This window comes from Dromiciops gliroides, chromosome 3, assembly GCF_019393635.1.
Source record: "Dromiciops gliroides isolate mDroGli1 chromosome 3, mDroGli1.pri, whole genome shotgun sequence".
Classification (NCBI taxonomy): Eukaryota; Metazoa; Chordata; class Mammalia; order Microbiotheria; family Microbiotheriidae; genus Dromiciops; species Dromiciops gliroides.
In genome coordinates, this window is record NC_057863.1 from 102,585,252 (window position 1) to 102,604,874 (window position 19,623).

Genomic DNA, 19,623 nt, shown 5'->3' on the forward strand with positions numbered 1-19,623 from the left:
ATTTCTATGTCTGTAAAGACATTTCATTAGTTTTGTTCCTGTTTCTCAAAGATTCACATAAATATTCACCAAACTGCAGAAGGAAGAGAATAATGAAGAACAAGAAAAATTAAAGATAATTATTGATATTTCCAATCACAAATAATGTCCAGTGTATAGTAGCCTGATAGAAAATGTGTTGTTCTTCTTTGAATCCAGAATTTCCACAGCATGAATCATTCTTCCAAATGTAAGAATCACCTAGCAGCTATCCTCTTTTTCTCATACTGTGCATATTCTTCACTAATCCTTCATAGAAATTCACATAAATAGAGTATCATGGGGAGAATATTGGTTTTTAAATACAAATGAGAGCTACCTCTAAAATGTGGGATCACTATACATTTTTGCAAATTTGGGACACTGAGAAAGCTAGTAGAATCACTTTTAGTCTACTCTTCCTTTTCTATTCAACTTTGGGCTAACTTTTTGTTCATCTGCAGTTCCTGTCCAAATTCTCTGCTAATTAAAATGTGTTGTGTAGTTTCAATTTGAGTGGGCTAGTTGTTTTTTATTTTCCTACCTAATTCTTCTGTCTTATCTTCATAGTCTGTAATCCTGATGTGCTCTACAAAACTGCCTTTCTTCAACATGCATTTCAGGAACAACTGAAAAATGAAATATGATTAAACCTATTCAATGGAGAAGATATTCTTTACTTCATTAGCCAGTAGTTAAAATGTTTATTTTTGGCATTTAAAGAGGCATTCCAGATGTTTACTTCAGGGCTAAATAAGATGAACACTTCATTAAAATATCTTCATTTCATAATGAAGCATGCATTCAAAGCAACAAAAGTGCAGAATGGTGGCCTGGGCTCCTCCATTAGTTAATATGATGACCTTAGACAAATATCTTAAACCCTCCTGGACTCAGTTTCCTCATCTGAAAAATAAAGGTCATAATACTTTCCTCACAGAGGTTTTGTTCCCCCCCTGAGGATCGAATGAGTTAATTCAGATGAAGAAGCACATATTATAAATCATTATACTCAACAAAAAAAAGGGGAGTTATTGGAGCTCTATGCTACACTAAGCATAAATCTTTATTTTATTTCAAGGTAATTTCTTTAGTATATACCATAATGCCATTTATTCTTGATTTTTGGTGTATATACTATATTAAAAACTAAATTTTCATAACAAAATTTACTGCATAGTAACATAGGGGCAACTAGGTGGCATACTGGATAGACCACTGTGCCTGGAGTCAGAAAAGCTCATCTTCCTGAGTTTAAATCTGGTCTTAGATATTTACTATGCATGTGACCCTGGACAAATCACTTCACCCTGTTTGCCTCAGTTTCCCCATCTGTAAAATTATCTGGAGAAGGAAATTGCAAACCACTCCAGTATCTTTGTGAAAAAAATGGGGTCACAAAAGAGTCAGACATGACAAAAGAACAAGAAAACATAAAGGAAATCATTGATTATAGCCATCAGAATCAACTGTCTGAATGAAGTTTGCTCATTGGTTAGAAAATTAAAAGGGAATACAAATGAAAAGAATGAAGATTAGACAAAATTGCATGTGGTTTGAGCAATTCCAATTTATTTAAACAATTTGGAGAGTACTACAAGGTAAAAGATGCTTCCTCTGGCATAAGAAGACATTGGTTCAAATTCAAGGTACCTCTGCAAGGCTCTGTAAATGATTTAATCTCTCTGGAATTCAGTTTCTTCACCTATAAAATGAGGGATTTGGATTAGAAGGATCTTAAGACTCCAGGGAAGTCTAAGTATAGCATCAATAAAAAAATGGAAAACAGGCAAAAGTAAAGACTTTTTATATCATTCGTACTGTGTTTTAGAGCCATTTAAGCAATGTAAAAATAGCCATAACGAGAGTGGCAAGAGCTTTATAAACATGGTTTACATTTTGAATATGAAGTCATTTTAATATGGAGCATAACAGAAGATGCCAGAATGGGGCGGAGGGTGAGGGGGAAGGAAGCAGTTCAGGAGAAAACAAACCTTCATGCATCTCTTTATGAGATCAAGTTAAGTAAGATTCTGTGAGCATTTATATGTGAAACATGAGGTAAGAAAAAACCTGTCATGAAATATTCAACACACATATATCCACTATGATGTAACATGTACACAAACAGGTATGTAAAAAGTAATGAGAGCAGAGGAGTTGGAGAATCATGAAAGATTTCAAATATGAAGTAATAGGCAATCTCAGCTCTGAAAGAAGATGATATATCAATTTTCTTATATCAACAATGAAAAAAGGAAATGCCACATTGGGACTCTACCGCCTCACTACATGCTGTCCTATACAATTGAAGAAGATAAATTCAGAAAAAAATACTGATTAAATACTTACTAATTAAATACATGAGGCTAAACAATTTGAAAGACACTCAGGAATTTGTTTTCAAAATAGTACAACGAATGGAGAATGACAAAATAATGGAAAGGACCACATGTAGTGGTTTGACCAAATTTTAAAAGTAACTAATAAAACATCAATAATCTCCAAATTATAAATTCTATCTCATATATAGGGATTTAAAAAAAAACGTGCCTGGGGGCAGCTAGGTGGCACAGTGGATAAAGCACTGGCCCTGAATCCAGGAGCACCTAGGTTCAAATCCGGCTCAGACACTTGACACTTACTAGCTGTGTGACCCTGGGCTAGTCACTTAACCCCAATTGCCTCACCAAAAAAAATTAATATAAAATAATGTGCCTATAGATACATTCGTGAAATCTATAATGAAAGAATAGAGAGGGAACAGGTACACTTTAGCGCAAATTTAATGTTCTAAAATAGATCGTACCTTCATAGTCACACAATTGGCTACATAGAGCACATGTGATTTATTTTTTATTTTTACTATTTGTCAATTAAAAAACAAACAAATAATTTGCTTCAGTGTAGGAAAATGAAGATTTTAATAAGATTACTCCTAAGACCATATAAGATATCATGACCAATGAAAACATGAAATTAAATTTTAACAACTTACTAAGTATTAAAATCAAGTTAGGCACATAGGCAATGATGCTCACCAGTGTCAGGAGGATATCTAGCAGAAATACCAAAAAAATGAGTGTTTATTGATAGGAAAGTTCTCCAGATACCCCTGCAGAAAACAATTACCTGAATATATTGAGATTCAGAATATTGGAAGACTTTCTCACTGAAATCAATGGTGAATCAAAAGGAACTAGCCTATTCGTACTCTAAAAATGGGAATAAAGAACAAATCTTGCCTAGATTTTGGCATTTAATTAAAGTAGCATCAATGGAATCAGTCTCTTTGTATGCATATATTGGGTAGACACTTTAGATGAAAATTAACTTACCTTAAAATTGAAAAGAAAGAGTGTTATGTTTTGTACTTGGGAGATAATATATCCTCTCAAAGAAATCACTATTAGACTTTAGATCTGAAAAAGAAATGTACAAGAATGATAAGATCAAGATGACTTATGATTTGTCTGCACCACAATCTTCCAATACAAGATGACATATTTACTGTCATACAAATGAGTGAGAGATAGAAATGATGTAAGATAATATTTATTTATTATTATTTACAAAAATGATATTATAGAGTAACTCAAATAATATCTCAACAATGTATCTTAAATGCATGTATCAAAATTATGCAATACTTCATAATGAATGTGACTGTGCAGCTAACTTTTCTCAGTAATCTGATGACTACTAATCATATGCTCAACTCAATGTATTCATCAGTGTCAAAGAAGTTGGCTTATGCCCAATTTAAATAAAAATTGTATTTTCCATCAATGGTGAAGTTTTCCACATTCACAGAAAATATTTTACTAACTCCACTGAGCTCTTTAAAAGGATTAGGAGGGGCAGCTAGGTGGCACAGCGATAGAGCACCGGCCCTGGATTCAGGAGGACCTGAGTTCAAATCTGGCCTCAGACACTTAACACTTACTAGCTGTGTGACCCTGGGCAAGTCACTTAAACCCAATTGCCTCAATAAAAATAAAAATTAAAATTAAAAAATTAAAAAAGGATTAGGAAATAAAAGTCATTGATATAAGGTCCCTGAGGGCAGAATCTGTTCTTCTGTAATGCTTTTATGTACCTAACATATTGATGGGGCCATAGGAAAACACAATAAATATTGGTTAGTGGATTGATATGAAAGAGATTATTAGTTTAACCATCCACAGTAATAATAATAATAATAATAATAATAATAATAGTAATAACCCATTTCCCTGAAAATTATATGAAGTTTGAAGTCAGATTGCTGAGTTAAGCAGGCACAAATAACAAAAAGACAATGATCTGAATCCAAAATTGTATGGGGAAGATAATAAAAGTCAAATATATGGGAAAATTTACAATGTATTCAATTATCACAAATTTATTACTGCCAAAATAAAACCCTCACTTCATTATTGTAATTATTATCCCAATAATATTATATTAATGTAAGCTATGGAATATCACCATTTTGGAAGAACTAGAACTAAACCAAAATATAATATAAAATACCTGGCAGATAACATGGCTGCCTAAATGGAAGCATACCATCTAGTTCTGACATGTCTCCTACTTTAGCAAAAACTTGAAATTTATAACAGATCAAATAAGATCAATATTTCTAATGAGAAATCAAAATAATTGACTTTTTCAATGCACAAAAACCTCTATAGAAAATTATCCAAAGGCTAATAGGTACTACTAAGTGGGACCCTGCCCCCAACCCCAGCCAGGCAGTATGGCCAGAGATAAACCAAAAAATGTATAGTTTGCCAGACTTATTTGGAGGCAGTAAGACTAGACGCTCCCCTCTACCCCACCCTACCTCCATACTATCCATGGGTACTCAGAAAGGTTCAAAATGGTCAGAAAGCTCCAGAGCAGCCATAAATTCCATGGTTATAAGAAACCCACAGCTGGAATCCTGGAAGTCTTGGGAAGTATCAGTGACAAATGAGGTATGACAGCATTCAGAGTAAAACAACCTAGTATCCCAGGGTTTCCCAGGTCCACATCATTCTCTTCTTTTTTTTTTTTTTTTTTTTTGGTAAGGCAATTGGGGTTAAGTGACTTGCCCAGGATCACACAGCCAGTGTAACGATTGGAATGATGCCATCTGCTGGAGACTTACTGCAAAGAAAGGAAGGTCTTTGAGGGCAAGAACATGCATCTTTTCTTTGGCGTCAAGAAGTGATGTTTGCTAGTGGGAGGAAGAAGGAAGAGCTGGGCGCTCTGACTCGCTCTCTTTTCCTGGGGACGCTGGTGGAGAAGGGAGCTAGAAATGCGCTCTCTCTTTAATAGATAGGAATCTAGGCCTTTTCTTCTCACTTTACAAAATTCTTATTCTCCTTAATAAATGCTTAAAAGTCTAACTCTTGCTAAAGCTTATAATTTATTGGCGACCACTCATTAGATATTTTAGACAGACTAGCTAGAATTTTAGCCCTTAACACCAGTAAGGGTCAAGTGTCTGAGGCTGTATTTGAACTCAGGTCCTCCTGAATCCAGGGCTGGTGCTCTATCCACTGTGCCACCTAGCTGCCCCTATTATTCTCTTCTGTTACCCCAAAAAGGCAATGTCTAGCACTCTGATTCTCAGAGATGCAGGAAGAAGGAAGCCTGGGAAATAGAGGTCAGTTCAAAAACCCAGATGACCTGGGGCAAGAAGATATAGAGCCAACAACTCCACTCCAGTTTGCAGCAAGAGAAAGAGCCAGGCCCTAACACAAAGCCAAAATTCAGAAACTAAAGCTAGAGTGATAAGTAAACCAAAGAAGACATATGATACACAAACATGTGTGTATGTAAAAAAAAAAGTGTATATATGCTTATATACATACATATTTTATTTAGTTTTATATTTATATATGCACATATATGGACATATACATATATCTACAGATAGATGTATGTAATTATAGATATACATATACATATATGTATACATAAGTATACACGCATAAATGAATTAATATATGTTCATCAGTTGATTCAGTAGTATCTGATTCTTCACAATCCCACTTGGGGTATTCTTGGCAAAGATGCTATAGTGGTTTGCTATTTACTTCTCCAGCTCATTTTACAAATGAAGAAATTGAGGCAGAGTTAAGTGACTTGTCCAGGTCACAAAACTAGTAAGTGTCTAAGACCAGATTTACATTCAAGATGAGTCATCTTGTCTCCAGGTCTGGTAGTCTGTCCACTGTGTCACCTAGCAGTCCAACAATAAGAATACAAAAATATGAGATTTTGAAGGAAAAAATGGTTTAATCCCTGGATTATACCTTTACATTGGGGAGCAATATAACCTTTCCAAACTTCCAAAGTTCCCATGAGGAAACTGAGGCTCATTGTAATCAAATGACTTCTTGAGGTCATGCAGGTGGTGAGCTGCAGAGTGAGGATATGAATTTCTGCCTTTTGACTCTAAATTTGGTACTATCTTCATTACACCATACTGCTTCTCACCATTGAAGGGACAGGAAAATGTATTAATAGATATTATAGTAGGTGTTTGGCCAGAAATTCTGGGTTACTACCAAAAATCATCACCATGAAGTCTTTATCTATAAATGGGAATATCAATATTTATTATGCAACTCCCTCCCAGAAATTAAACCTTACTTCAGTAAAGTGCTCAGATAAATTGTGGCATATAAAGTCCAAAGTATTGAGTTATTATAACAAGATTGTTGAAGTAATTTAAGGCTAAAAAGTGTCCTATATCCTCTTTTTGCCAAGAAATGCATTAAAAATGACCAAATCCTGCATTAAAAATTGTACTGGAGATAAAGTTTGTGCTTTAAAAAACATGGTTTTTTTCTTATTCCAAAACCATATGTTGTTAAGGGTCAAAGGGACCACAAGAAAAAATTCAGTATGAAGAAAATAGCCTATCAACTCCCTTCCACAGGTAGCCAGCCTTCTATAACTTAAACAATCAGAATAAGTGAGACAACACCCTCTCTGAGTAATGTGACTCAAAACCTCCCCTGCTTTTGAAAAAATGGTGGCGGGATCATAAATTTATACTTCTAAATCAGTGCATCTGGGGCATGTCCATAGGCAAAATGATTTTTCCTAATTATTTCTGGAAATCAAATATTTCAAATTATTTTTCAAACCTGAGCTCCCATAAAGTCATACAATTCTAAAATCACATTAATTTCTTTCCTAAATGTTTTTAGAGCAGTCAGTTTGAAAAGGACAAATCAGAAACTGAGCAAAAGAACATTTTATATATGACTATTTTTTGATCAATTTCTCTGTAAGTGTTTTGATCCCTTAGTTTTCTTTAGTATCATGACCTCTGTATTTCCTATTGGTGAGATTAATTATATTTAATATAGAATAAATCAATAATAATTCATTAAATCACACAATTAAGACTATAGGATAATGCTTTCTTGGCTTTTTCCCCCCTTCTCCTAAGTGATACTCAAAGAATTACACATTAAAATGATTGTGAAATATGTCCTTGAGAAAGGCACAGTGACCAAACCTTAGTAAATATTATAAAAACAATAATTTCTACATCAGTATGGGGAACTGGTACCAAAAAGCCTGAAGAATATAAATTGAATGTTCTCTAGAAGAAATGGAAAAGGTTAAAATTTATCATTTTAACTGATAGGCTTTCTTTGGGAAATAACTGATGCAAAGAATACTGAATGCAACCTTAATTTGATATTCTTTCCAAATGCATTTCCTCAAATATCATAACTCCTTTCAATGATAAACAAGATTCTCATACTAATTATGGATCCTAAAGTTCTTTTTTTATTAAAAGAAGACATATAATTACATAACATATCTATGTGTATAATATCTATTTGTATATATAATATGCATATATAATTCTATCTACATATGTAGATATTTACTATAAATGTAAATGCCCTCTGGTGCTTCATACCTTGGTACTTTTCAATTCGAACTCTCTGTTTAATTTCATAAATCTTATGTTCAAATTGGACTTGAAGCTATCTTTCATGTTGCCTGTGTAATTGGAACAATCTTCACTCCTAAGGTATAGAAAACCCAAAGGTATCTAGTTGTAATATGGAGTCAGGATCAGCAGAAATCTCTCCTACTTCTCATCTTCCTAGCCCCTGCTGTTCCTCAGCTGTTGGGGAGGAGTGTAAGAGAAAGCGAGGTCAGCAGCTTTTCCCCCCTTTCTTAGCCAAAAGTAAACAAGGGCTCATAGGAAAGAAAGACCAAGATCAGCAATTTTCTTCTGATTACATCTTCAGTCTAATTGGTCCCAGTTTTTTTTTCCCATTTCACCATATAAGTGATTTAGCATCTATTGCCTGCTCAACTATGTTGGTCTTCCTTTCACGACTACCCATGAGAGGGAAGATGCAGAGTTCATACCAAACACTTTCTATTTAAAACCTATTTCCAACTGCTTTTGCCTCGGAATTTATGTCTTTCTGTCAGATTTCTATTCCCAAGGTCCTTGATTTGTATCTGTGGGACATAAAATGTTGAAAGACAACAAGAATAGTGGCAACATCCCCTACTAAAATTCTTTTCTGATGTCTCACTGTAGCGTAGAACTGAACCTAGGTTCTCTAAGGCTAACAGTGAAGCAAAAACCTCTGGTATTGTGGGAAAAGATGTAAGAATTTCAAGGATGAGAGGAAGAACAGAAAGATACTGCTATTATCCAAAACCTAGCTAAATTTAGAGCCTCATGACCAAAGTTTAGCCACCAGAAAAGGTTACAATTTATTTTTTGGCTTTAGTAACTGATAAAAATTACATATTATGGAATAGAGAGGCCATGATTTGCAACAGTATAGGAAGTCTCAACACTGATTAAATTATAGATATTTGAAAATCAAAGTTTAAGTAGAGGCAGCATTTACTTATAGGAAGATTATTCACACCCCACATCTTGTTGTTGTTAACATTTTCATAAATGTGGCTTATAAATTTATTTTTTATTTTAAATTTTGAGTTCCCAATTGTATTTCTCCTTCTCTTCCCTACACCCTCTCTAAGGAGGTAAGCAATCAATTATAAGTTATATATGTGAAATTATGTAAAGCATTTCTATATTAGTCATTTTGCATAAGAAGACTTGAATAAAAGAAAATGAAAAATAGCATGCTTCATTCTGTGTTCAATCAATATCAGTTCTTTCTCTGGAGGCAGATAGTATACTTTGTCATTAGTCCTTTAGGATTGATTTGTATCATTTTATTGCTGAGAATAACTAAGTCATTCACAGTTCTTCATTGAAAAATATTGCTGTTACTTTGTACAAAATTCTGGCTCTGTTCACTAAGTATACATTAGTTCATGTAAGTCTTTCCAGTTTTTTCTGACATCATCCTGCTTGTCATTTCTTATAGCACAATAATATTCCATTACAATCATATACCACAGTTTGTTTTTCCATTCCCCAATTGATGGGCATTTCTTTGATTTCCAATTCTTAGTCACCATAAAAAGGGCTGCTATAAATATTTATATACAAATAGGTCCTTTTCTCTTTTTTTGGATGTTATTGGGATATAAACTTTGGCCTGTAAATTTAGAAGCAGCTAGACACACAGTGGGTAATGCACCAAACCTAGAATGAGGAAAACCTGAGTTTAATTTGGCTTCAGACACCTAACTGTGTGTATCTGGACAAGTCATTTAACTTCTCTGTGCCTCACTTTTCATATCAGTCAAATATGGGTAATAACAACACCTACCTCACAAGGTTATTTTTGAGGATAAAATGAAATAATATTTGTAAAGTGCTTTACAAACTTTAGAGTATCATATGTTAGAAGTTGTTTTTATTAGTATTATTATGTAGTAATGACAAAAAATTCCCATTTTAAGCACCAATGAATTTGAAAGAAATATCTAATTTAGTTCTAACATTTTTCTTATTCTCCTTGTTTCTATACCTTACAGTAAGAGATAGCTATAGAATCCATGGATTAAAATTCCCAGTGGTGATTTTGATTGTAATCTTTAGAAGTCTTTAAAAATACTTTTATCTTTATCCAAATGTTTACCTATAGTCCTGTTTGAAGAAAAAACTAGGTAATCTCTAATGGTCTGGAGTAGCCAGCCCTGCTATTCTTTATGCCATTACCTAGACAGCTGGATGACACATTAAAAACAACTAGGGTATGTTTTGCAAAAAATTGGCATAACCCCGAGGCATGGCTTATTCCTTTACTGATTTTCCTGGCTAGATTGGCATTGCAGGTGGCTTCTAGCAGAGGTGCCAGCTGTTTTCACCCCAAGGCTGAGGGAAAGAGGATCAGGGTCACTAATATCTTATCTCCAAAATTCTTCCAGCCTTTCCAAATAATGAACAATTAATATCCTGCCTTGAATGTTTTCACATGAATTCTCCATAGGGCATGAATACAGTGAAATGTAAGCTTGTCTGGGAACTGTTTGCTAATCAAAATCAAACTAAACTGACATCTCTTGGTAACTCATGACATATTTTATGATATTAACAGTCATGATTTCAATTCCCATGAGGATTGAACTAGACCACAACTGTTATTAGCAGTATATTTCTACCCTTAACATAATTTCTTTAAGTTAACGGTATTTAGTCAACCTTACAAAGAATATTTTAAATCATAAAGCTTTTATAAGTGACTTTAAGCAATATACATCTTGTATACAAAGTCATGTACTTTTTATATGAACATCTACTACTAATATGGCTCGTTAGCTCAGTTGTTAGAGCATAAGACTAATAGAGTCAGTCATGAGTTCCATCTCTAAGTAGAGCAATTAACTATACTCTATTCCATCACCCCAGAATCCAGCCCTGATGCCCTGGTAGCTAGCTTGAAAATGCATCATTTGGAGGGTTGGGAAAGAGACTGTTGCTGAATTTTGCAAATCTGCCCCCCTCTCCCCACCCCACACTGGGCAAACTACTCAAAGTGTATACTTTTTTTTGTTTTTCAGTTGTTTTCAGTTGTGTCTGACTCTTTGTGACCTCATTTGGGATTTTCTTGGCAAAGATACTAGAGTAGTTTCTCATTTCCTTCTCCAGCTCATTTTACATTTGAGTAAACTGAGACATACAGGGTTATAAGGATTGTCAAGATTCACATGATAGTAAGTATCTGAAGCCTGATTTGAGCTCAGGTTTTCCTGACTCCAGGCCCAGGGTTCTATACACTTTGCCATGTAGCTGCCCCTAAATTATTCTTAAAGTAGTTGAACTGAAAGAACTTTGATTTTTCCTGGGGACCAATGATGGTGGTCATTTCACATGACTCAGTCAATATTATTGATACTGGGTCAATTTCATGATAATCTTATGTAACGGTAGTACATTTGTTCTAAATTGTCACCAGAACTAGTATTTTACTTTCATTTTCTTTCCAAAGCCCGCCTCTCTCTCTCTCTCTCTCTCTCTCTCTCTCTCTCTCTCTCTCTCTCTCTCTCTCTCTCTCTCTCTCTCCCTTTCCCTCTCCTTCTCCCTCTCCCTCTCCCTCTCCCTCTGCCTCTGCCTCTCCCTCTCCCTCTCTCCATATATATATATATATATGTATATATATATATATATGTATGTATGTATGTATATGTATGTATGTATGTATATGTATGTATATGTATGTATGTATATATATATAAAATTCCATTAACCCTAAAGATATTTTGCATTACCTATTCGGTATTAGCCAATAAAAGAAAGTAAAATAGAATCAAGGACTATTGTCGTCATTGTACCTGATTTTAGAGTGTCCAAATGATGCTAAATATTGATCCTCTCTGTGGCCCAACACATTAAACTGTTGGTGGAAGTTTTAGATCAGTTACTGTTTCAGTCTTATGTTTTGATTGATGACCTCTATTAATAACAATAGTATGAGTTAGCTTTAAGATTCCCTGTGGGTATTAGGCCAGTAAAAACTCTATATATACCTCATGCTGAATATCTGGCCCCTGAAAAGTTTTGCTGAGCATTAAGAAACAGCTTATCAATCACTGCAATTAAATACTTTCAGACTGCCCATCCAAAGCAACTATGTGGCCATGCCATCTGTTATTTTCCTTTTAAAACCTACTAGTCTATTTATCCAAAGCAGTAATTTAACATCTGAAATTATGTTCATTTTTAAGGTGTGTGACGGACTGATGAAGACAAGCTTTTGTTTTAATTATCAATAATTTCTGTGGTGCAATATAATTTTTTACAGTGCTCAGGGCCCTTTGCAAATCAAAAAGAATCCAAGTAAAATAGTAATTAATGTCAAATGACTAGTCACAAAAGGCTCTATTTAATTAAAAAGTTCTAATCTTTGATTAAACCTCATCACACATTCTACTGATTGCAAACTGTTGTCTGAAATAGGAAAGTAATTGGGTACATAATCTATTGTTTCTCCTGACTGACATCTGCTAATTGTGTAAAATGATTTTAGTTTTGTTTAAAAGTTGAAAGTTATTTTACATATCTTGTGTGTACATGAACATGTCATTTTTTTCTTCAAACAAGCATACGTAGCTAAATCATAAATACTTTCAAATAACAGATCCTGAGCAGGTTATTAAGAAGTTATAGGAAATAGCTATAAATTCTTGAGCTTTCCTTCATGAAGAAAAATAATTATTTTCCAGAGATATTCCTTTGCTGATATGGTAAGAAAAGGAATATATGGCTCACCCACTAGGGTATTTCAATGCCTCTATGTTTTTATGTCTAAAGCTGGGGTTTTTTATATGTCTTTGCCTTAGAAATATGGAATATGTTAAAATAACTGGCTACCAATTCAATTTTATTCTTTATTTTAAATTCTATAGCACTTAATACTTGAAATTTTATCATATCATTAAATGTAATTGCATAACTTCTAGGTTTTGAATGAAAGAAATTAATTCTTTTTAAAGAGGTATTTTTTTTTTTTGGTAATAGATATAGAACTGAATGGTTTCATAGAAAAAAAATAACAACAACATCCCCGGTACATGTTAACAGAGACTGCTAAGGGCAATGTTCTCCATTGTTTTGATGGCAAGTTTCTAAAGCCAAGTTTAATTAAAAAGGCCTCATGAATATAAAAGTTATAGAATATTCTTTGATAAGTTCCATCTCTCTCCTAGTGAGATTTTTCACTAATGTCTAATGTTTTAGACTAATATCTAAAAAACTATTTCCAAGCCTTTGAAAGCACAATGACACTGAACCCTAACCCCTTTTTCTTCATCCTTATGAAGTTTGTGAACCAGCACACCAAAGTATTTGGCGACTGTGATTCAAAAAGAAAATAGATTCAGTAATTATATAGCATGTTTATCACTGATGATTTTGTAAACTTAAAGGATATGTGAATACTATTTTCTATTGAAACAGTAAAATCTATTTGAGGAAAAAATACAAGCTTCCAACAACAAATCCTTCTGATAATAAAAGGTTGATATTTGGTCCTTCCTTCCTTCCTTCTTTCCTTCCTTCCTTCCTTCCTTCCTTCCTTCCTTCCTTCCTTCCTTCCTTCCTTCCTTCCTTCCTTCCTTTTCCTTTTAAAATTTACTGGAACCATACTAACCTGAGGAAATTAAAATGCCTACTAGAGTTTTCCTCTTGAAGCCCAATTAAGGATTTGATTAATTAACAATAACACAGATTAAAATGTAACATCAAGTCATTTATGTGTATGACTTATATGACTAAAGCAGTTTGCTAAAATTTGTGCATCTGACACTATTGTAAAAAATGGATTAACTTCATAAAGATAATTGAAACAATAAAGCACATTAAAAGACAGATCATAAAACAATACCAAAATTAATCTTGTCAAGTGTTTAACATATGAAGTCAAAACTGATAACCATCTAATGAAAATTCAAATACAAATATAAATTAACATGAATCTTAATACCTCTCTTTTAAAAAGTATAATAGATTAATTAAACTTTACACATATACTAGCCTTCAAGGCTTCATAATTCTCAAAATGACTAGGGCCATTTAGAGCAATTCACCTCAATATTACATTTTTTAAGACAAAACATGATGCTAATAATATTTTATTAATTTTTATTTCTCCATATTGTAGAGTCAGTCCATACTATATCATAAATAATAGGTATTTGGGGGCAGCTAGGTGGCACAGTGGATAGAACATTGGCCCTGGAGTCAGGAGGACCTGAGTTCAAATCCGGCCTTAGACACTTAACACTTACTAGCTGTGTGACCCTGGGCAAGTTACTTAACCCCAATTGCCTCACCAAATATATATATATATATATAATAGCTACTTAATTAAATACCATAACTGGAAATTATTACATAAAACAAAATTAATGTCAAGACAGAAAAACCTATTTAAGTAATTATTATAAATAACTCACATTTCATAGTACTTTGAGGTGTACAAACAATTTACACTGTATTATCACAATTTTCTTTTCCTAACCACAGCCTTGTGAAGTAGATGAGGAGACAAGTTTAAATAAATTAAATAACTTGCCAAGGACCACAGCAACTACATATGAAAGGTAGAATTTGATTCAAGTATTGACTACAAATACAACTCTCTACTCACCCTATTATACTGCCTTTTAACTACAGATTAATACTCTAGTGGTGATTCTGCATTGACCATCTACAGGAACCTTCTTCAAGTCACTTACATCTGGAACTCAAGTTTTCTAATAATATTACCTTTAATGTTGGAAAACATGATTTCTCATATATCTGTCAGTTAGAAAATCATAAGTCTTGATATCTGTGTCAAATTATTATCATACAACAAATATATATATATATATATATATATATGTTGATTTTTAAAAATATTACGTTTTTAGTGTAAATGTTAACCTAATTGTTGTATTCTATGTCACTTGATACATTTTGTGTTAACAAACCAAAAAAGACAAACTTCTTGAATAAAATATTTTATGGCCAATGACAACAAATACCAGTTACATAAATAAGATCCAAAAAAAATTAATACCTGTGTTTAGATACCAGTTTAAATGAAATATGATGCATTGTAACTCAACTACATAATCATTTTAGTTGATATTTTGCTCTTTTATGGTGGGATTCTGAATATATATTCTAAACAAAAAGAATGCTTAATTTATCTAATTACATGGAGTCCACAGGAGAAGGTTAATGTATTATTAGAAACAACAAGGAGACAACATAGTTGATACACATGGGTAGGGTAATTCACATTTTACAAGTCAACAATTTTTTTGAAGATGAGATGATTTTTTTAAAAAAGCATATGTATATCTCTGGTATAATATGCCCACATATAACCAAAATGAACATTGTTTCTCTATTTCTTATTTTAATTTAGATTGACATATTCCTATTAAGTTATTTAATTTAAAAAGTGTATTAAATGCTAAATATTTGCTACTAAACATTGTGTGTCTTTTTCTGAAGACTTCCTTTTTCTACTTATGGATTCAGATTTGTCTCATCTGAAATAGGTTCAGATTTATGCTATATTTTTAATACCTATATTTCCATCTTATTATATGGAATTTGCCATTTTAACTGCTATACCTTGCTATTTAACTTAGATTGTGGTGATGTTTATCTGACCCAAATGAATGAATCATTCTACTGTAAAGATTGGAATAATGCACCTGCTGGAGACTTACTGTAGGAAAGCTCCATCATGAGGAGAAGGCCTCTGAGGATAAGGCCATGCAGCTTTTCTTTGGCATCAGGAAGTGAAGTTTGCTTGTGAGAGGAAGAGGAGGCAAGGCTGGCTCTCGTTCTCTTTCCTCAGGTGGAGAAGGGAGTGAGAAATGCTCTCTCCCTTCTTTCTCTCTTTACCAAATTCTTATTCTCCTTAATATATGCTTAAAAGTCTAGCTCTTGCTAAAGCTTATAATTTATTGGGACCACTCATTAGATATTTTAGCTAGAATTTTAGCCCCTTACACTACATTGAATTTAGTTATGTTAGACTAAGAAATGACTTATCTCTGCAATATAGAACCAATTGCCTTGCAGCTTCACAATCCCATTGTTCACTTGAAACAAAGAACTGGGTCAGAAAATGATAGTTTCAGTCACCTAACTGAATCAAAATTACTATGTGGCGATTTGTATGTTCCATTAAGGTAAATTAAAAACAACAACAACAACACAAACCACAGCAAATCTCAGAATTTCTAGTTCAAGTACATGAGGCAGAAATGGTCTGAATTAGTCATGGTAAAAAAAAATTGCATAATGAGATAACGTATATACAACATTTTGCAAACCTTAAAACTCTTTATAAATGTTAGTCATTAAAGTGTTGGGTGAATTTCAGGTTTGCAAAATAAATTATATTTACAATGTCCTGAATAATTCAGTCTTGAAATACTGACCTTCTACACCAATTTATTTGTTACATTATCTTTAGTAAAATTTCAGTAATTAAAATACATTGATTCAATAGCCAAGAACAATTCTAAGTTACAGAATAGAACACAATCTAAATTACTGGATTTCACTCAGTACTTAAAAGTACTCTGAACATAAATGGTGAATAATAAATATTTATTAAATGGAAATGAAATATTTCCTTCATATGGATAAAGTAATTCAGTAGATTTGTCATAAAGAAACACTTTCGAATAACTAAAACAAAATTCATGTTTACCAGATAAATGTATTCCAAGTTTGTCAAGGCAAATATAAATATGATGTTATTATTCAATTATTTCAGTCATGCCCAACTCTTTATGACCCCATTAGGGATTTTCTTGGCAAAGATACTGGAGTGGTTAGCCATTTCCTTCTCCAGCTCAATTTACAAATGAGGAAACTGATACAGAGTTAAGTGATATGCCCAGGGTCACACAGATAGTAAGTATCTGAGGCCAGATTTGACTCAGAAAGATGAGTCTTCCTGACTTCAGGCCTGTTACTCCATCCACTGTACCACCCAGCTGCCCTAAAGGTAAATATGTTAGTTTATTTTCATTTGATAATATTGAGGTGGGGGTGTGGGGTGGGGGGTGGGGATCAGCAGGGAGGATAATGGATAGAGGACCAGCCTTACATTCAACACTAGATTCAGATCCAGTCTCTAATGCATGCTGGCTGTGTAGCCATGAACAAGGTACTTTACCTCTTACTTTCCCAAATGTTTCTCTAAGACTGTAAATATTAGTTGTGAAACACTGGAAGTTGATGAACTCAAGTAAAAATAATCAGAAAAATCTCCCTACATGTATATTTATATACTTACAAATGTTATATATAAATATAGAGAGAGAATTTAGAGAATCTACCCTGAATGTTCACATGGACTATTTGTGCCTGGCCTGTAGCAGAACCTTCTGAGCTCATTCATTCTGATCAGCCATAGTCAGCCACATTGTGACCTGACTCATTGGTATGGCCTTTTGGTCCTCTTCAAGAACTGTGAACACCAACCAACTATATGTGTATATAAATATATTATGTGTAGTCATATATTTAATTATTGAGAAAGTATTCATTTTCCATGTTTCTCCACTGATTTAGTCATGTGTGTGTATTATATGTGGAGAGGAGAGGGAGAGGAAGAGGAAGAAGAAAAGGAAATGAGAGAGGAAGAGGAAAGGAGAAGAAAAAAGGAGGAAAAGGAAAAGGCGATGGAGAGAGAATATTTTTGTGTGTGGATGTATTTCTTTTATATGAAATAAATTTACCAATACTAAATTGGGAACAAGTTTCTCTCATATGATTTTCTAATTATACCCAATTTCTCTAATCATAGAGAACAGGTATACTGGTAGCTTGGTAGTAGAGAGAAATAGAGAGTTAGACCTGGAGTATGGAAGGCCTGAGTACAAATCCAGTCTCAGAAACTTAATACCTGTGTGATCCTGAGCAAGTCACTTCTGTCTGTCTCAACTTCTTCATCTGTAAAATGGAGATAATGATAGCACCTACCATGCAGGTTTATTATAAGATAAAACTAGTTAATATTTGAAAGTTCTTTGTAAACATTAAAGGGCTATATAAATTCTAGCAATTATGTTGTTATTATCATTATTAGTGTTATGAATAAGCTAGGTGGCATTGTGGAGGAGTACTGGGCTTAGAGTCAAGACCCAAGTTTAAATCTGGCATCAGACACTGTGTGACCCTGTGCAAGTCACTTAAACTTGTTTGCCTCAGTTTCTTCATCTATAAAATGAGCTGGAGAAGGAAACAGCAAATCACTCCAGTTATCTTTGCCAAGAAAACTTTAAATGGGATCATGAAGAGTTGAGCATGACTGAAAAACAGCTTTAAGAAATAGTATTATAAGGGGCAGCTAGGTGGCACAGTAGATAAAGCACCAGCCCTGGATTCAGGAGTATCTGAGTTCAAATCTAGCCTCAGACACTTGACACTTACTAGCTGTGTGACCCTGAGCAAGTCACTTAACCCCAAATGCCTCACTAAAAAAAAAATAGTATTATGACCTTTGAATGGACTTTAAAATAACCTTTAACAGTTTGAGAAATGTGTAGACTAAAATAAGAATAAAAAATACAAGAACAATAGTGTAATGAAGATAGCAATCTAAGATAAGAAGGGAGTATGTGTAAGGATGGAAAAATATCTATTTATTAAAGCTTAATATGACATCAATAAGTAGTGCTTCTCTTGAGAGTTATGACTCATCTGAAATAGACTCTGTTCCTCATGCTTATATTATATGTGTATAAATAGGAGCAAAGCATGAAGAAACATCAATGTAATTAGAGTTTTTTTTATTAGAGTACACTAAAGGGAGGACACCCACAGAATGTACAAGAACTTAAAGAAATGCTGGTTGTAGAACTATGAGAGGACACAAAACAGTCCAATTCAAACAAGAAGTTGAATTAAATTTAAAATTTTAAATAGAATTTAAAAAATGAATCAGAGTTTTGCAGAATAGGGAACAGAAAGCCAAGAAAGGTTTAAGACTTAATAAGTATCTTCTAGTATAGTGCAAGGGTTGATGAGACCTCCCAAATTTGAAATGGAACAGAAACTTAGCAGGAGTTAATTATTCATCATCAAATCCTTCAAATATAATTTTAAGATGGGTATAATTTTATTGTACACTTACAATTCTGTATTATCCAAGCTTAAGTCTTCTGGTCACCATATAGTACAAACTCCTCATTTAGAATGGCAAAAATAGAAGATATCTGGATATCTTCTCCTACTTTGAAGGGGTGGAGGAGGTGGAGTGCTCCATCACTTGTGTGAGGTCATAGCCCTGATTTTTTCAGACATAAAATTTGATCCAAGGCCTTCTACACTCAGTACAATTTTCTATCCACTAAACACCTCTTTGGTGAATTATTACATAGGTTAGTAATTCAATAATCATCCAAGTATATAGCAAACTTAAAGGTTATGAATGGGAAAGGATAACCCTTCCTTAAGTGAGGTAAGATGATTAATAGTTTTCTTTATTTGTCAGTTCTTCTAGGAGACTATTTCTTTTGGATAATTTGTGACTTCTGAACTACTTCAAAAGCTTAGGAGTAATTTTTTTAATTCAGGGCTTAGAATATAGTATACAAGTAGCATTCACCTGAGTGTTGTGGTTATATATAAATTAATAAGGTGGCCTCCTTACAGTCATGAGAAGAAATGTATTGAATTTGGATCACTAGCTTTATAGG

At 33.5% G+C, this 19,623-nt stretch overlaps 1 long non-coding RNA gene across 2 annotated transcripts in view; it reads right to left on the reverse strand.

Moving 5' to 3' along the window:
* Positions 1–579: 579 nt before the first annotated feature.
* The window catches only part of LOC122746911, a 29,429-nt gene continuing 10,385 nt past the window's right edge, over positions 580–19,623 (reverse strand). Inside the window, exons 2-3 of one of the 2 annotated variants that reach the window (XR_006355589.1) lie at positions 3,357–3,440; positions 580–647 (exon numbers count right to left, since the gene is read on the reverse strand). This is a non-coding gene — a long non-coding RNA (uncharacterized LOC122746911). Of the gene's footprint in view, positions 648–1,616; positions 1,724–3,356; positions 3,441–19,623 lie in introns of those variants that run through there. The other variant, XR_006355590.1, reaches the window with a different exon arrangement.